Source organism: Euprymna scolopes, chromosome 12, assembly GCF_053919585.1.
Source record: "Euprymna scolopes isolate OS-2025 chromosome 12, ASM5391958v1, whole genome shotgun sequence".
NCBI classification, from domain to species: domain Eukaryota; kingdom Metazoa; phylum Mollusca; class Cephalopoda; order Sepiida; family Sepiolidae; genus Euprymna; species Euprymna scolopes.
In genome coordinates this window covers 119,172,186-119,191,711 of record NC_136493.1, presented here as the reverse complement: position 1 = coordinate 119,191,711, position 19,526 = coordinate 119,172,186, and positions in this window count along the sequence as shown.

Genomic DNA, 19,526 nt, shown 5'->3' with positions numbered 1-19,526 from the left:
TGCTAATATAAACGTTTGTTACGTGCTTCTATCGTTAAAGTTGTACGACATGCTTACACTTTAGTCAGCATGGCATTTCGGTTGAGGCACGCGATGACATCCGCACACACAATATTATTAATAGTTTAAAACAAAGAGGGGATACGTTTTGCTAAAAATGCGAATGAGTCTGTCCTGTTAAGATAAATATTATACTATTGCTATTAAACTGTCGCAATCATTTTGTTCGAAAATGTTTCTTTGATTAACATCAAATATAAATTTAATTTTCATTTCTATTGAAGTAGTGCCTGTTTCTCAGAAAGCATGTTCGTTTACGCCATAGATCGTGATAGTCTTTTCATTCATAATTTGCAAAGTAAGTTTACATCATAATTACCGTCGTTAATTCAATAATGCTATCTTATGATGTTGTAACAAGCGTCGAAATACTATCACATTTGCAGGTAAAAAAAGTAATCATCTTTTATTGTGAATGATTACACATATAGTTAATTCATTTCCGCATTTTCCATGGAAACATACATAAAATCAATTGAAAGCCTGATAGCGAATTAGTGTCTAAGTCCTACGAAACACAGAAGAGCGACCCCCTATTGATGTGATATCTAATGATATAAATGTTTTCTCCTAGTAGACATAATAAAAGACGAGCAGTTTGATCACATATCATAGGAAATTAAAAACAATTGAAGGAACTTCACCTTATATTAATATCATGTTGAGATTATATCATGCTCCGTCTAGCAGAAAACACTATCAGAACGTATGAAATAATAACATTAATACAAAAGAACAATACATTTATCCGATGATTTCTCTACTCTTAAAGAGTGTTTTTTTTGGGGGGAGGGGTTACATTGCTTATCTAACGTCTTTGGTTTTTATCAATTTCACACACTAAATATGAACCAGAACGTATGGTTGCAGCATCTCAGTCTGCTTACATAAAGGGATGTTTATTTAAACATAAATTATTAATGATAACAGAGAGGATTTGATGAATTATGCCTTTTCTATTTTGGCGATTTTCTTATTATCTTTTTTTGTGAGAAAATAGGTGCCTATGTCGAATAAACACAATTTATCTGAGACTGATTATTAAACAAATTTCCTCACGTGAGAAAATGCGAAAATTCATCGATCTGGTGCTTATTTTAGTAAGGAAATAGTTAAACTATAGTATGAAATTGATGTTACCGCCTGTTTAATTTTATATAATAACGTAATAAGATTTTTACACGAAATTTCAAACGGCAAATTTTAAGACAAAGGTTAATTGTTATATATCCTTTGTAAATTTTTGATTTTGCAAGGATTTGTTCATCTCGGTTGTATTAAAATAACTTTGTTTTATCCTGTGTGTTCTAAAACAATTGCTCATTGTTACTATTTTATGTATATAATAGCGGAGGTGAGTGGGTTTGCTTGGTCGTAATTTATGTTTCAGGATGATATTTTAATTTGTCCAGATTTTCTATGTATTATTATAGAATCGTCCTATCAAAATTAAAAAAAAATATTTTGGGTGGCATCAGTAAGAATCGAAACTGAAACAAAACTCTAGCATCCTAAGATTTTTAGGTTACCACTTTATCAACCTGAAATAGATTTGAGATAAAAAAAAAGGTAAAATAAGCTAAAATGAATGCACGATATGCATTACGATATTTTCTTAAAATTTTGACTTATTTTGTGACTCGTTAAATCTGTTTTAATTGCCTATAGACTCATTAAGGAACGGTGCGTATATATGCAATCGTTTGAGATCTCAAGCACAACTCTGCTATTTTTAGTTTCCGTAGAGATTGCGCTTGGAATATGGAGACAGACAGACACACTCATAACAATGTATATATTAGATTTAATAATTTATGTAATAGTCTTCCACCCCCTTCCTTCATTAGTTAGTGTATTAAGATATGAAAAAAGCTGAAAAATGTTGCTGAAAGTATAACTGCTTCAGAAAATGCAAAATTCGATATATTAAGCTTTAAAAATATTTAAGCTTAAAAAATATGAGATTGAAAATCATTTGATGAAACCTGTTTTTATAATATAAAAATATATGATATTGCAATGTGAGAAAAAATGCGTACTGCCTTCAGATGTCAAGTCAGTTAAATGTTACTTGAATATGCAGTTATCTGAACGAACGAGAACAAAAAAGAGAAAATATATATTATTTATTACTGCCATTGAAGTACGTAGCACAATATTATTTTTGTGTATTAATTTTTTTCTCATTTTTGTCAGCTCTTTATGTAAAATACAATTAAATATGTGCACACAAAATATCATTAATTGCATATTGGGTACATCCAATATTTATATGACAAAATAACACTTTTTCAACTGTCTAGAAAAATACAACATTTATAAAAAAACATTTGTTCGTTAAATAAAGTCCTTAATCCGTGGAACTTTCACAAATCAGTTAAACTATTTTTATTATATAATTTGCATAATTCATATTGTACAACTATTTTATACATATTATTAGTATTAATGATTCTGTATTATAACTGTTATAATCACTCCCATCATTATCATCATTATTTTAATCATTATCACTAATATATATTATTAATGCTACTAATATTATCATTGTTTGTGCATGTAGTTACTTTTTATTATAATAAGGTAAAACTTATTTTTAAGTGAATATGGCGAATAATATCTTTGCTTACATGCATGTATATTGCATCCAGACATCGGCAAATTTACATGTAAAATGGGCGTTAAACATAAGCCGACATTTTGTTTTGTATGCGCACGCGCGTATTTTCGTTTTTTCTCAGCCTGGAACGGTCGGTTCTTTTTAATTTTCAATTCTAACTAATGACACTAACTCATGTTTTTATGTTTTTGTATTAAAAAAAACTGAAATCATACGTACATTTTATTCGCGGTTTGGAATTTATAAATATGAAAACAAACCAATAAATCTTTTTTACGAGCTCATATTTACTTAATCTCATGCATTATTTTAAGACGCAGTAGTGGGGATGACATACGGAATTCGGACAGTGATATAATAATAACGTTATTATTCTGAAAGTCATTCTTAATGTGGGTAGGTGGAGGCATTATTTAAACTAATCTGTACTTTCACTAAACAATTTATTAAATAAAATAATGGCATGCATTATCTCTATTTTTGTTTAGTATTACTTATATTAAGATTTGTTTCTCAATCACTTTTCTTAAAAAGTTTATTGTAAAGCAAGTGTTACCTAATCACTAACTCACTTTGAAATATTTGTTTTTTGACTGGCATGAAGTTTAAATAAGGTGCTTCGCATGAATTTTAAATAAGGTGCTTAATATGAATTTAAAATAAGCTGCTTCTACACTGTAGTACGCATATTTAAAAAAAATACAAACAATTCATTATGAAATCATGTATTTAGAACAACTGTCGAGTCATTTCAGAAAGTGTCGGCATGTGTTGATGATAGGGGGGCACGCACGATTATGTTACTTTTAAAAGTACTCTGGAGGCTGCCAGAGATGACCAAACATTCTTTTTTTTAGGTGAGGTTGGGTTGTGGTGAATTAGTGCCTTTCATTCTCCCAAGCATTACCACCACTTTTTCTGTTTATGGAGAGGAGGTCAGTAGAGGATTTCGCTGAAATGATGCGTTAGAACAAATACTTCACTTTGATCTTAGCTTACAGTCCAAGTAAGTGTAGAATAGTTTTCTACCAGGCATTACCTCCTCCAAAAATAAAAAAAACATACAAAATAACCGACACACCATATATTTAAAGAGGTGGGGAGCGGAATATGGAGTAAGTCCCGGTAATGGCTGAAGCAGCAGTTTATGATTTCAAAGTACTTTATGTCATATATATTTTTCAAAGAAGTGGGAATACGGAGTCAGACCCGGAAGCGGTTGAAGCAGTTTACGATCTAAAATTCACTTTATCTAATATTAATAAGTGAAACAGTCTAAGATTTAGACACTACTTTATTTCATGTATGTTTTTAATACAGTGGGGTGGGGGATATGAAATCAGTCTAGGAAATGCCGAAATCATTTATGAGTTAAACATTACTATATTTCATTCATATTTTTAAGAACTGGGTAGAGCTTACAGTCAGTCCCTGAAATGGCTGCAACATTTTACGTTTTATAGATTAATTTATTTAATGTATATATATGAAGTGTGTTGGGGGGCAAGAAGTCAGTGTCGGAAATGGTTGAAACAGTTTACGATGTAAAATTTACTTTATTTCATGTGTATGTTTAACAGGCATTATTACATAGTTATTATTTTCGTAGAGGCGGGCGTTAATGCGGGTTAAAATTATTAAAAATGATTGTCTAAATTAGTAACATATCCAAGAATTATGAAAAATGATGAAATGTGAGTTAATTGATTGGTGTTTTTCTAATGAAATAATCGGCCTAGACAATATATCAAAGCTAATATTTTCGTAAGGGGGGTAAATGTGGGTTAAAATTATTAAAAAAACGATGGTCGAAATTAGTACGTTATCCAAGAATTATCTAAAATGATGAAATGTGAATTAATCGATTGGTGTGTTTTAAATGAAATAATAAACCCAAACAAAATGTCAGTATAATTATTTTCGCAAGGATGGGGGGGAGTATGTAGGTTAGGATTATGCAAGATGATTGTCGACATTAGTAACATATCCAAGAATTATGAAAAATGATGAAATGTAATTTAATTGATTGGCATTTTTTTAATGAAATAATAAGCCCAGACAATTTATCTGTTTCCGTAGGTGATCAACAATAGTTTCTGAATTGGCAATGTAAACCTCTGGGAATGACGTAACAGTTTTAGTGGTGAGTAGTAAGACACATGATTATGTTGCATTTTTAGGTACTTTGGGGTTCTCTATGAATGAACAAACCTTCACTTTTGGGGTGAGGCTGGAGAGAGTGATGTCAATTTTGTTGTGTTGCAATCTCCCACAATGTCATATTCCTAAAATATGGAATAACTATGGCAGCATATTCCGGAAAGGACATCGTCTCTCTTACTAATGTGTTGTTGGCGGTTGTGCTTGTAAAGGGGGAGAACTATATTTATATTGAAAATTATGGTAAAGTAAAATTGGCCTAATGATCATTCGCATCAATGCATTTATGTAATTATTTGGAAAACCTACTGAATTATGGTCAAGAAATTATATCATTTCACTTAAAATTATACTGGCAGTAGTAGGGAGGGAATGAACACAGTAATGTGGAATTTTGTAGCGAAGCAAGGGTTTCCTAATCACAAAGCTTCTCAATATATGTGTTTATTTGTTTGTAAAGCCGGCTGAGTAATCTTCATAAAAATGACATCTTTTTTTTTTAAATGTTCATTGTCGGCAGAGGGGAAAAATGAAACGCAGTAATGTAGCATTTGGTAATGGAGCAAGGTTGTCTCATCACATAACTTTGTCAATGTATTTATGCATTAATTTTAAAATCCTGCTAAGACATCTTCCAAAAATGACAATTTTTCTTACAATAATAGTGCCGATTTTTCTTACAATAATATTGCCGATAGTAAGGGAGGACAAAAAAACGCAGTAATGTAAAATTTATGATGAAGCAAGGGTTGCGAACTCATTAACCAACACAATATATTTATGTATTAATTTTGAACTCATAATGATCCATCTTGTAAAAATGATTTTAATTTTCTTAAAATCATGGTAGCCTTGGTGGAAAGAGACATTATTTCATATATGTTGTGCAATACCTGTTGAGAGTATATAAAATAGTTTCATATATGTACATAAATTACCCGTCCAAAGGTAGGTAATTTTTTTTTAAAATAGGTGTTGTAAATGACACGTCCCAGAAATGTAAAATTATTCCATATACATTCTGTAAATTACCTGTCCTTAGGAAAGTACAATTATTTCATATGTGTAATAGCCGTCCTGGGTAATGTTTTTATTTAGTGTAAAATGTAATAGCCGTCCTGGGTAATGTTTTTATTTAGTGTAAAATGTTTAATCGGTTCGAAAACATGTAGTGTTTATCTGTATATTTGAAAAGTACAAATGGCGGCAGACTGTTGAACACGTGAGATTTGTGAAAATGAGTTAAAACTAAAAAAAAAACTATACAAGATACTGTCAGGAACTCACGCAATATATGTTACCGTGACATAGGCAGACATGTATTCGGTAGTTTTTAACAGTATTCTGTAGAGTTTTTTTAGTCTTAACTCATTTTCCAAACCTAATGTGTTTAACACAGTCTGCCGCTATTTGTAATTTTCAAATATAGCAGTAAACGCTGTGTTTTTTGAGCCGCATAAACATTTTACATTAAAAAAACAATAAAAAATATCCATTTTGGTAATAAAGTAACATATATGTCCTTTGATAATATTTGTTATACATTTATTTTTTGACAACCTTTTTCAAATAGATATGTACAGTAGGAGACACAAAAAAAACACTAAAAATTATACAATTAGGTGGAAAAGAAACTTATCTTGCTTTTGAAAATATTTACTTGCTATATATTTGTTTTTGTTGACAACTTTTTCAAGTCTTTGTACAAGTACAAACCCAAAGGGGGTATTTTCTGTCTAATTTTATTTTTGGTACCGCGCTTAAATTTAAATTTCACGGTATCTTTTTTGGGGGAGGGTATTTGTTTTTACATTGGGCCCACCTCCATAATTTTCGTCTATGCTGAATAAGAAAATCTCAATTAAATTTGCAGAGGCAATGCGTTTTCGAGATATAAAAACCTGTACTATGCACAATAATTCCCTGACGGCCATGAATAAATACTCCCAACCTCCCCATATTAAGAACGGCTTTCGGAATAAACAACACCTATGCCTAACCACATTTGTTAACCTTTTACCTGTCTTTCATCTTTTAAAAACGGCTTTTGGAATAAATACCACAATTCTCTCCATGTTAAAAACGACTTTCAGAATAAAACCCCCCAAACTACCCATCTTAAAAATTGTGGAGGGGGACCTAATGTGAAAATTTACCTTTTTTTTTAATAAATTGTTAGTTGAAATCACAGAATAGTGAAAAACACCATCCCCTTTCCCTCGGTAAGAATAGCAAAAAAAAAAAGAAAAAAAAAAGAATAATAATGGATTACTTGGTAGAAACTTTTCTGTATTTCACCTAACAATTCCTGATGCTAATGAACTTACTGATCCGCGCTATTTTTTTAAATCGTATTTCCAAGTTTAATTAAAGTTTTAATATATGTTTTTTATTCAATTGTAAGATTAACGTCCAGAATAAGTACAAAACTCCCTCCCCTCCCCATGTTAAAATGGCTTTTTGTAAAATAATAACGTTATTATTTCAGCACGGACGACTCTCTACATAAGTGCCTAATATTTTTTCAGCCATTCTTACCATAGAGAGGAGATGGTGTTTTGTAACTATTCTGTGTTTTTTAAATAACAATTTATTATTAAAAAAAGATATTGTGAAATTATAATAAAATAAAAAGATATTGTGAAAGTTGAATTTAACTTGAAAAAAAACAAAACAAAAACATGTGAACGGCGCGTTCAACATTGTAGCCGGCCCTTATTTGGCAATAAGAGTGCTAATGCACTTACTGATCCGAGCTATTTTTTTTAAATCGTATTTCCAAGTGTAATTAAAGTGTTATGGTTTTTTTTGTATTTTTTTAGATTAGGTCCACCTCCACAATTTTATTTTAAATAACGACCTTTAAGGGTGTCCGACAATGCTGAATACAGAAATCGCATTGAAAATTTGCAGAAATAAGTAGTTATCGAGGTATGAATAGTTGGTTTATGCATTGTATTCTTTGGCAGTCATCTTCGTTACGCCCGTAGATTTGGTTATAACGCGCGCAAGCATGTAAAAAAGATGGCTGTCAGAGATTACAATGCAGTATACAACTTTTTTATATCTCGATAAATACTTATTTCTGCAAAATTTCAATGTGGTTTCCGTAGTAAAAGACTTACAAAAGTCGTCATTTAAAAGAAAATTGTGGAGGGGGACCTAATCTACAAAATTTACCGTTTTTTAATTCAATTGTAATGTTAAAGTACAGAATAGGTACAAAACCCCCTCTTCTCCCCATGTTTAGAATGGCTTTTTAAATAACGTTATTATTTCAGCACAGATCAGTAAGTGCACGAGTACCCAATTTTATTAAAATCATTCATATTTTCTTATATAAACATTTCTGTAAAAAAAAAAAAAAAAAAAAAAAAAACGCGCACTTTCAATTTTTGTTAAAAACAATATTTCTTAAAAAAAAAAGATACGGTAAAAAAAACCCAAAGAGCAAAACTGTAATCGTTATACATGCAGAGAGTGGTCCGTGCTGAAATAATAAAGTTATTATTTCAAAAGCCATTCTTAACATGGGGATGGGAGGGGATTTGTACCTAATCTGTACTTTAACCTTACAATTGAATAAAAAAGAGATAATAAAACTTTAATTAAACGTGGAAATACGATTTCAAAAATAGCGCGGATCACTCCTGCATTAGCACCGAAAGTACAGAATAGTTGGAAAACATCCTTCCTCCCCATGTTAAGAGTGGCTTTCAAAATAATGTTAATGCTTCAGTACTGTTCCTTGTCTGCTTAAGTTTATTTTTTGTTTATTCAATTGTTTGTTTAAAGTACAGAATAGTAACCAACACCCTCTTCTCCCCATGTTAAGAATGGCTTTCTAAATAATAACGTCATTATTTCAGCAGGGTAGCTTCTCTGCATAAGTACCAGGTTTTGTTTTTAAATTGTTCGGTGAAAGTACAGAATAGTTACAAAATACCACCCCTATGTTAAGAATGTATTTATAAATAACATTATTTCAGCACGGTATTTTCTATGCATACGTACTATCTATTTTTATTAAACTGTTATGTGAAGTATAGACTAGATGCAAAACTACCTCCCTGTGTTAAGAATAGATTTCTAAATAATGGTAGTACTATATTTTGTTTATTAAATTGTTAGTTTAAAGTATAAAATAGTTACAAAAACCCTCCCTTTCTCATGGTAAGAATGGCTTTCTTAATAACATTATTTCAGCACGGTACCTTCTCTGCATAAGTACCGTCTTTTGTTTATTAAATTGTTAGGTGAAAGTGTAGAATAGTTACAAAACGCCCTCCCAATATTAAGAATGGCTTTCTAAATCACGGTATTATTTTAGCCCGGTACTTTCTCTGCATAAGTACTATGTTTTGTTTATTAAATTGTTAAGTGAAAGTGCAGTACTCATGCAGAGTGTTATCCGTGCTGAAATAGTAAGGTTGTTATTTAAAAAGCATTTCTAAACATGGGGAGTGGAGCGTATTTTGTACCTAATCTGTATTTTAACCTTAAAATTGAATAAAAAAAAACATATAATACAACTTTAATTAAACGTGGAAATACGATTTAAAAATAGGGCGTACCGACCACTCTCCGTATTAGCACAAAAAATATTTAAGCAGGTTACCAATCCATAAAATTTATTCGAAAAAAACCTGTACTCTTACCAAACAATTTATAGTGTGAATAATAAAAAAAATTCATATGTTCTTATATCGAAAAATAACAAAAACGAAAAAAAAAACGACTTCCACTCAAAAAGCAAGCGACACACTTTTTTTTGGCTGATATAATCAAGAAAAACTGTTTAAATTAAACAATTTGGAAAATAAACAAATGAATTATGTTTTTTTTTTTTTTTTACTTATCGAGTAAACAGAAAATGAAATCTTCTAATTCGTTTCGTCAAAACGTGGGTGTGAAATGAATCCAACTGGAAGTCCAGTTCTATCAACAAAACAGGTTCGTACTAACGGCTTACGAAAAATAAATTTATCTTATTTAATAGTTTAATAATTGGCGAGGTGAATTTATTTTAATAACATAGAAACATCCCTCGACTATAAAGATGGCTTGTCTGAAAATTTGAAATAAATTGGTAATGTAGAAATATGGTTGTATAAATTTGAACGAACCAAGAATTACATGTATATATATATATGTATATATATATATATACATATATATATACACGCGTGTGTGTGTTTATGTGTGTGGTTGTATATATATATATATATATATGTATGCACATATATATGTATATATTTTATAATACTCTTTTATATTTAAAAAATTTATATCATTATAATGATCATTATTATTATTATGACAAATTTTCATTATTATTGTTATATAATAATTATATTATAAAATTAAACTAACATATATACATTACAGATCCTTGCACATGTGTCACTTGGTGTTTAAAATTCTGTGATGCATAGAAATTGTTTAGTCATAGGATAATTAAGGAACTTATAAGATTCTTCAGTTTTAATAAGAATTTATTTATGCTTAGTAATCACAAGTAAAAGCATAGGATATGGTTTGGACAAGAATATTATCATGCCATAACGTGTCAGAAGTCTTACATAAATCTATGGCTTTTGCCCTCCACTCCCCTGCCTTTTTCAGTGTGAGTGTATACGTTCAGAGATTACAGTTAAGATATCTGTAGTAGAACAGGCTTTCTTAAATACATGTTCATAGTTGGACAAAAGTTTTGCAACTATGAGATTTTGGACTTAAGATTGATTAAATATGGTCTCACCTATTTTGGCGAAAACTTGTGGACGCCAATGGGGCAAATGGGGGTAATTTAATGGGTCAGTTGTTTCGCCAGAATTCTTGTAAAATAGTACCAAAGAAGCAGTTATCCAACAGTCAGGAAGCCAGATTCTTTAAGGCATGAGTATAAAATTTGGAGAGAACTGGGCCAATATAAGTGGAATAGTTTTCAATAGGATAGGCGGGAGCAGATCGGATCCACAGGTTTTTATGAGGTATCGTGTAATAATTGTGTTTACGAATATCATGTACCAGAGACGGCGTGATTCTCAGATCCCCCATTGTTATTTCACCTCTGCAAAGGAAAATCAGCGATGGAGTGGTTTGCTGTGTCCAAAATAAAGTTTGATGAAAACTGACGGGAAAGCATGTTAGCTTTTCGGTGGCCGTACAAACAACCTCATCGTTGTTGTATTGTAGGAAAATTGTTGATGGCTCGTTATTTACTACAGCGCTGTACATTTTCCGGAAATCACGATTTCCTAATTTCTGTTCTTTAAAGCTTTTACTAGTGGTTAAATATTGTCTCTCTTAGCTGTCGCTACATCTTCCTTACAATTTCTTCTACCTGCTATATACTTTGGTCAGTTTGTACTATACTTATGTCGGATAAAATTGCTGTATTCATTTTGCCTCTGGACAATGGCAGCAGTGCAAGTAGAAATAAACAATTGTTGAAAGTGGGGTTTGCTATAGACATTACGTGTTAGAAAATGTGCTTCAATTGCTGCTTTGAACCATTCAGTGGTCGTATTTGCGCACTCTTCCGCAGGAAGAGAAAAGATATTTCCTCAAGGGGCATCTGTGATGTGATCTTTAATGGGATCCCAGTCAGTCTTATTGAAGTAACTTATTGTTTTGAACAATGGCTCTTCAACTTGGGGTCGGGATTCTAAAATAGTCCATCATTATCATGGCATAATCAGCAATTCCGAGTTTGTAATGGGTATTTGTTGCACAATCCCCAAGAACTGTTGGAAGACATGGATGATTGTGATCGGCGAAAATTAAGGGAATACGTGTATTTGTGCGCTTAAGCCAAGCGAGATTTCTATATCTATGCTATAAAAGAAATTATTACAGTACAGATCTGCGTCGAGTAATATCGATGCAGATAATATCAGTCGTCAATGCTATGTTGTAAAGTTAGTTTAAAGCACAGGAAGCGTCGTCGTATGATTCTAGTTTAAATTCGCTTATCATAGGGAGTGTTTTGAATAAAGGTCCCCATTCCATGCATGTGTTTATAACAGCACTTGTAAAAACAGTGGACGATCAGCAGAGATGCTAAATATGTTCGAGGGGATGGAGTAGTGTAAGTTAGTTTCACTTAGTGCTTAGGTAGTCAGGGAGTGTTTACTAGAAGAGAGAATTCTACAACTAATAGAGTATGTTTAATAATGAGAATGGTTTATGCTTTTACAAATACTACATTGTCCTATAACCCATACATGTAATACATATAAGCATATTTCAAAATAGGCGCTTCCTTTCTGCAAGCAACGTATCCAAATAAGCATATTTCAAAATAGGCGCTTCCTTTCTGCAAGCAACTGTATCAAAATAGGTGCTTCCTTTCTGCAAGCAACGAAGAAATAAAAACAAAACTATCTAACGTGTACATGCGAGTATGGTTTTCGAAACTATACACTTCTTGCAATCAAAAAAAAAATCTCGCGCTTCAATCGAAACGACAACATACGTTTGTGAGCTTTACTGCACCTGAAACGATTGTGAGTTTTAATGCATCTGAAGCTATTGTGTCTATTTTATTGAAATTTCACGCAAATGTAATTAATCTGTAATGGTGATTTCTGAGTTTAGTGTTGTATTAATCATCAGCAATTAGTCATAAAAATTAAAAAGCATTTAAAAGATACAGCACGATTTTGACAAAAGTTAATACTCCGATATACAACCTAATTTTACAGGTTCATTTTAGCAGTTTCATCCCCTCTAAGTGGCCGGCCTTATCACTTCTAAGTGCCCGGCTTGAAAATATCAACCGTGGTTTTTATTTTTGATAAGACAAAGATATTTTCTATTTTAAATCTTACGCATGGGTCCTAGAATAGCATTCATCTGCAAATGATCAAGCTTATATTTATATTCCTATAAACAGCTATTTTAATTAATTCCATGTTAGTCCTTTGAGTTAAGTTAGTGTTTGTGAAGATATACTACATTTTTATAGATGTGTAATATTTACTTAAATTGGTGATAGAAAACGCAAATATATATTTTGTAAATATTTTTGTGTGCAAATGTATATTCGGTTAATAAAATTGCCTACTGAGTGTCAGTTTTTAGTCTACAGATATGACACTTAATATAAATAGTGTAGTAACCCATGCACATCTGTATATGTGTATTGTAGGCGCTATAAAACAGTGCAAAAAGGTGAAAAATTGGAGATTGCCGGGTGATGGTTTAACAACAGCATTAGAAATATGCATGCCTTACATAATCAGGTATTGGCGTATGTTTTAATTTTTAGCCTGGAAGAAAAAATGTCTTCATAGCGAATGAATTTACGTAAAGGAAAACTTACATTGTAAGCTAAGAGTTTTGGTTCTATTTTCGGATGTGGCGCTAGAGTTAACTATTTTTATACTTTTAAAATCACTACAATATATTGGTTCCAATATAATACTAAATCCGATATCTGCATTGATCATAATATTCTATTAAGGCGTATTTTACAACTAGGAAATTCCTGGCTGTTCTCTAGTATATATATATATATATATATATATATATATATATATATATATATATATATATATATATATATATATATATATATATATATATACTTCATTTACTCACAGAAAATTGATAAGCGGAAGTATAAATTTATGCGTAAAATGTAAGTGTTTACTTAAAAAATGGTCGATACGTAGGTAGAGCTAGTTGGTAATTTATAAAATATATATGTCGATTAATCTACACTGAATATTCCGCGTTTCATCCACTCTAGGATTCTTCAGGATTATGAGCATAAGCCTGAAGAATCCTAGAGTGGATGAAACGCGGAACATTCAGTGTAGCTTAATCGCCATATATGTTTTATAAATTAATATATATATATATATAAATATATATATATATATATATATATATATATATATATATATATATATATAAAGAGAGAGAGACAGAAAGAATGACAGATAGAGAGATAGACATATAAACATAGGGAGATATGTGGGTGTTAATATATACGTGTCTAAATTCGTGTATACCGGATGAGAAGCAGGTGTGTACTCCCGGTGATGGCATTATTTATCTTCGAGTAATTGTGTTATTAGTAGCTCCGTTTTAGATAATTATTAAATTGATTGACGACTTTTTAAATGAGACAACACTCCAAGAAATTATGTATTTCGGTTATAACGAGTAAGAGGGAGATAGGTGGAGTGAAAGCATTTGGTGGTAATGCATTTCCTCTTCTAGTGTTGGTGGTAAATAGAGGGCAACATACGTTTATCATCAAATTATTTTGCTAATGTTCAATGAGATATTACTCCCAGACATTATCTCATCCACTTTTTTCAGTAGAGGTTTGATAGTCTAGTGAGGTTACTTCGGTGATGACGTCATTCATATGTATATATATATACATATATATATATATATATATATATATATATGTGTGTGTGTGTAAATGTGTACGTGTGAAAATTCCTGTAGAGTCTCCTTGTATATAATATTCCTCTAATAAATATGTGTAAACATAGTGTATATACGTGTATATATGCGTGTCACAATCGTTTATATGCCATGTTTATATATTGTGTTCGTCTATGACCGTCTATACTTGTGATCGTGCAATCTGAGTTTATTGTGTGAGTATATACATTTAATTACAGCTCATAACAGGAATAGAATATATATATATATATATATATATATATATATATATATATATCAAAATAAATAAATACATAAATAGATATGGAAATAAATATATATATATATATATACATCAGAATGAATAATTACATAAATATATATATATATGTAAATAAATAAATATATATCAAAATAATTAAATTCATAAATATGCATATATATATATGTATACATGTATATATATATATATATATATATATATATATATATATATATATGTGTGTGTGTGTGTGTGTGTGTGTGTGTGTGTAATCTCATTAGAAGAACCATTCTTCGGCTTGATTTTACTAATCCTAAAAACATGAACAAATAAAATCTGTACATTCGAAGTCGTGCGTGTTTTTACACCATTGAAAAGCAATCCTATTTTAAAATTATTCGTTATGTGTGTTTATTGCTTTCTCATTTAAATGTATAATATAAATAATTTTAGTGGAAAATATTAATTTTACTATGATAATATTTTTGCTGGCGTCCTATTTATTTCAATTCATTATAACGTTCATATAACGTGGGCAACCATATTTTTCGGCATATTCCCGATACATTTATTATAAAATGTTCATGATTCGGTGAAACCTCAGTGAAGAAATGCCAGTACTATAGTCTACACTGGTCAGAAATATGCAGTTGCTTCAGTTACTGTTATTGATTGCAATAAGCCGTAAAGAAGACAGAACAACGAAATAGAGTTTAAACAATTTCGGCACAACATATTTGTTGGGGGACAAAATCGTGTCTGGGGAGTCGGCTAATGTCAGTTATTGTTTGTAGATGGTTTATCTACCGTCTGCATACCAACAGTAGCAATCTTAGTTGTATAGACGCGTTACGTGTCACATCGTAGAATGTAGAACTGGATAAAAAATATAAGAATTTAACAATCGAGGCATAGCCAATATATTGCGCGTGGCCCATATGGTTAGGTCGTCAGTATTGCACACTCCATGAATGCGAAGACCTGCGTTCGCGACTATGTCGGAGCACGTCACTGATGAGATGCAATACATCGAAACCCACTTTGGGTATGGCGTTGTCCGTTGTCGATGCAATTGCTCGATTCCATGTAATTCTGGATTCTAGCTTTATCGTGAAAGGTGTATTTTTTTACACAGGCATCAACACATTATCAACGGCAAGAGATCACTCGAGGATAAGGGTTTAAGAGTGTACAGTAGAAATTTGACAATATAGTAATAATTAGTAATGTACATTCGGTAAATTTGTTAAATTATATCAAACGGCTTATCAAGAACTTATTCATGTTAGACTTGAAGACAACTATATTGTAGTCAGTCGGAAAGCATGCAAACGGAAGACAATTCCATTGGCGTGCAGTTCTAAGAAAGAAGCTTTGTTCATGGAATCTACGTTTAGGTTTAGGCACAAATAAAGAGTGGAGGGAATTATTGATAGTGTTTTCAGAAAGGCGAGTGTTTCTTGTGAAAGTTTTGCGAGGGGGGCCATAGACTAAAGCTCAGTCAAACACTTTCCATGAAAATAACGATACATCAGAGACAAACTCGCAACATATCTTCTGTGAGATAGAGGTTTCAGGAAAGAGAAAAGGACATCCCCTACGAAGCTACGAAGTCTTTTTTAACCATATCAAGGCAGAACAAGTTATGTCTAGCAGCTCCTGCCCAGATGTGGCAACAGTATTCAATCCTGTAACCTACATGGATATTATATAGGTAGAGAATTGCATCAGCACTTTGATATCTAATGGATCGAGAGAAAGCATTTCTGTGCGCAATGGCAACATCACATTCTGGAGAGAACCATGGCTGGTTGTTAGGTTTTTGCTGAAACTTTTTCCTGGGTATCAAACGGTCTATACCTACAATAAACCATTCCGTCAGGTCTAATACTATAGAGGGCACATCCTTTTTAAAAATTGAACGCAGGGTTGATCCGATATAAATGTACGGAAGCTATCCCAGTCAGCATTAGTGTATCTATATGCTGTACGATGGAGAGGTACGCCTGGGGACTTATACATTTCATTTTTATCTTAATTGATACGACGGAGTGGTCGGAGGATCCAAGAGGAGACAGAACAGAAACTGGACATAGTTCAGGGCAAATTGTGAGAAAAAGGTCTAGTAGACTCGCATACTGGCCGTCATTGTCGGACACACGGGTGGATTTGTGAACAATCTGAGTGAGGCCATAAGCAATGGAGAAATGATGACAGAACGTCCCCTCATCATCGGTCTTGTTTGAGTGGGTCAACCTTTCGACGTTGTGAACATTGAAGTCTCCACATGCGTGAATGTTAGCTGAAGGATAAACATATAGGACTTGGTCAATTTTCTCAGATATGCTTTTAAAGACAGTTACTCCGCTGTTGTGGGGGCGATAGAGAGTAAATATAAATGCAGTAGTGTGAGCTAATGCAGCCCGGAAGCACATATTGAGTAAGATAGGATCTTCCCTGAAGATGTCCCTACCACATGGAAAAGCCATCTTTTATATAGGCACATGTTCCATGCCCATGGCGATCTTGGGGGTCAGATTTAGAAGTTAAGGTAGAGTATCCTTTAATTGCGAACTCTTCTAGGGAAATAGCCTATCCAATGCTAATTTCACTTAACAATAAAATATATGGTTTAGTCTCCTGTAATTGGGTTTTACCCTCTGGAAGGTAAAAATGTGGACCCCTGAGGTTGAAGAAGGAAAGATGCTAGTTGGGGGTCCACGTTGGAAGTCGGAGAATCGGGATTAATCGTGTATTTTTTCTTGAAACTGTTCATGATGGAATTTTGGAATTTGTGGACTAGGTCGTCAGATTTGCTAAGAGCAGGACAGAGAGGGGAAATAAGAGAGAAAAAGAAACTAGGAATTGTTTTATAGACCATGATAAGGTAAAGCCGTAACAATTACCCACTAATATGGCATTTAGAGGCCCCAGCAGAAGCTACTGCATGGTCCAGAAACCATTCACAAAATGCCAATACAATAGCCCCAGTACTTTGCACCTGCTGAAAGGACTTTGCACTTGCTGATAGGACTTTGCACTTGCTGATAGGACAGCCTCCTTAGTAATTAATCGCAGGGTCGCGTCCCTGACTATGAGGCGGATAACGTCAGCCAAGATAAAACCTTTACCTCCAGCACCCTTATTAGTGACATGGCTACAAGGATAGACATAGAAACAGAAAATTTCCGCCATCTATGCCAACTGTTCGCGCAAAATACTTCCAACCTAGAAAACAGCTTGTTCTTCTCCCTTCGTCAGAAAAATCACTCATTAAAAAATGAAGACTGAGGGGCAAAAAGGAGAAGCGAGAGTAACGGGAGCTGTCGTTAACGCATCCACAATGCGTTTTCTATTCTCCATTGAAAAAAAACTATTAAGTGGTATACTTAATAAAAGTCCAACGGACGTGTTTAAGGGAAAACATGGTGATAGATTCCCCTCTCACGAACTAAAAATGAATACAATTACCTTATCTATTTTTACAATCAACTCGGTAGATAAATAAACATTTATGGACGATAAAAACGCTAGCATTAAATAAAACAGAAATACATGAATTAAATACTGAAATAGAATGTAGTTATTGATATTTGAACCTAAAGATAATAAGTACAATTAATATAGAAGTCACTTATCTCGAAAAAACACTTCCGTCTCCAAAATGGAAACTGTAGAAAACACTTTAAGTTTTAATAATATAAACGGACAAAAGACTTTTCTTTTAAATTAACCGTTAAAAAAACGTGATCTTATTTTAGCTAGTCATGTTTTAAGAAACTTGGGATATAAAAGAAAAGCGGGGAGGGGGTCTTCCGAAAGTTAGTTGGTGACGGTATAAGTAATTGCGAGATAAAATGAAAGCAGGTTAAAGGGGTGTGGACTGAAAGGATAATATAATGGATTGAGTCTATGCAATATTTAAGATAAAGTAGATAAAAAAACATGTATGGACGAGAAAAACGCTAGCATTTAATAAAACAGAAATACGTCAATTAAATACTGAAATAGAATGTAGTTACTAATATTGGAATCTAGAGATAATAAGTACGATTAATATAGTATAATGTAGGAAGATACACAACGTAGGATGTCCCACTACGTGTCTACAAGTTTATGAACAATGCGTATAGTCATATTGCCTCCAGGCAACTTCTTTTAAATCGGTTGGAAAAATTCTTGATTTGAATTCGGGAATTTCCTTTAATATGTCTGGATAAATGCTGAATCATGTCACTGGGGTAAACGCCAAATAACCGAACAAGACATACTCAGCTCTCATAATTACTAATTCTAACTCCATAAAACTATTAACGTATGAAAATTAATGTTAAAAAGTGGCATTCGACAGTAGTTACACAGAGGGATATCTCATTTGCAAGAATGTTCTGCCTGAAGCTTTTAATAATAACACTAGACTATGGGGGTAATAAGACAGGCTGCATCGGAGCATAACCATATTTATACCTAGGAACATGTGTATTCGGAAATTCTCTGCCATTTACCGACGTATATTTACTAATATTAAAATATTTATATATGTTTGTAACATAAAAACATCGGTACCGTCGTTTTCATACCCAACATAAACAAAAAAAAACCTGAGTTCTGTTTTTTTTTATGTTACGCTGCGTATGAACGACTATTTATGTATGCCTCAAAAAGATGCTACACTACGAAACCACATGTACACAATTGAGTGGCAAAAGAGAGGCTTGCCTCATGTTCATATATTATCGTGGCGTACCACGAACATCAACCATAATCAAATGTATTCAATCATATACTAGTTGAGTAACCTGATATCCAAACTAGTCCAATCTTATCTGAAGTAGTAAAGAGTCATATGGTGCATGGGTCAATTGCTATTCACCTTTCATAGTTCGTGGCTAATGGACAAGTTTCTACTTTACATTTAAGTCATGCTGGTTATCACTTTTATGAAAGAAACTCGCCTGAAGATCGTGGATTTGAAACGATTGTTGGCACGCATAAAGTTGACAATAGATGGAT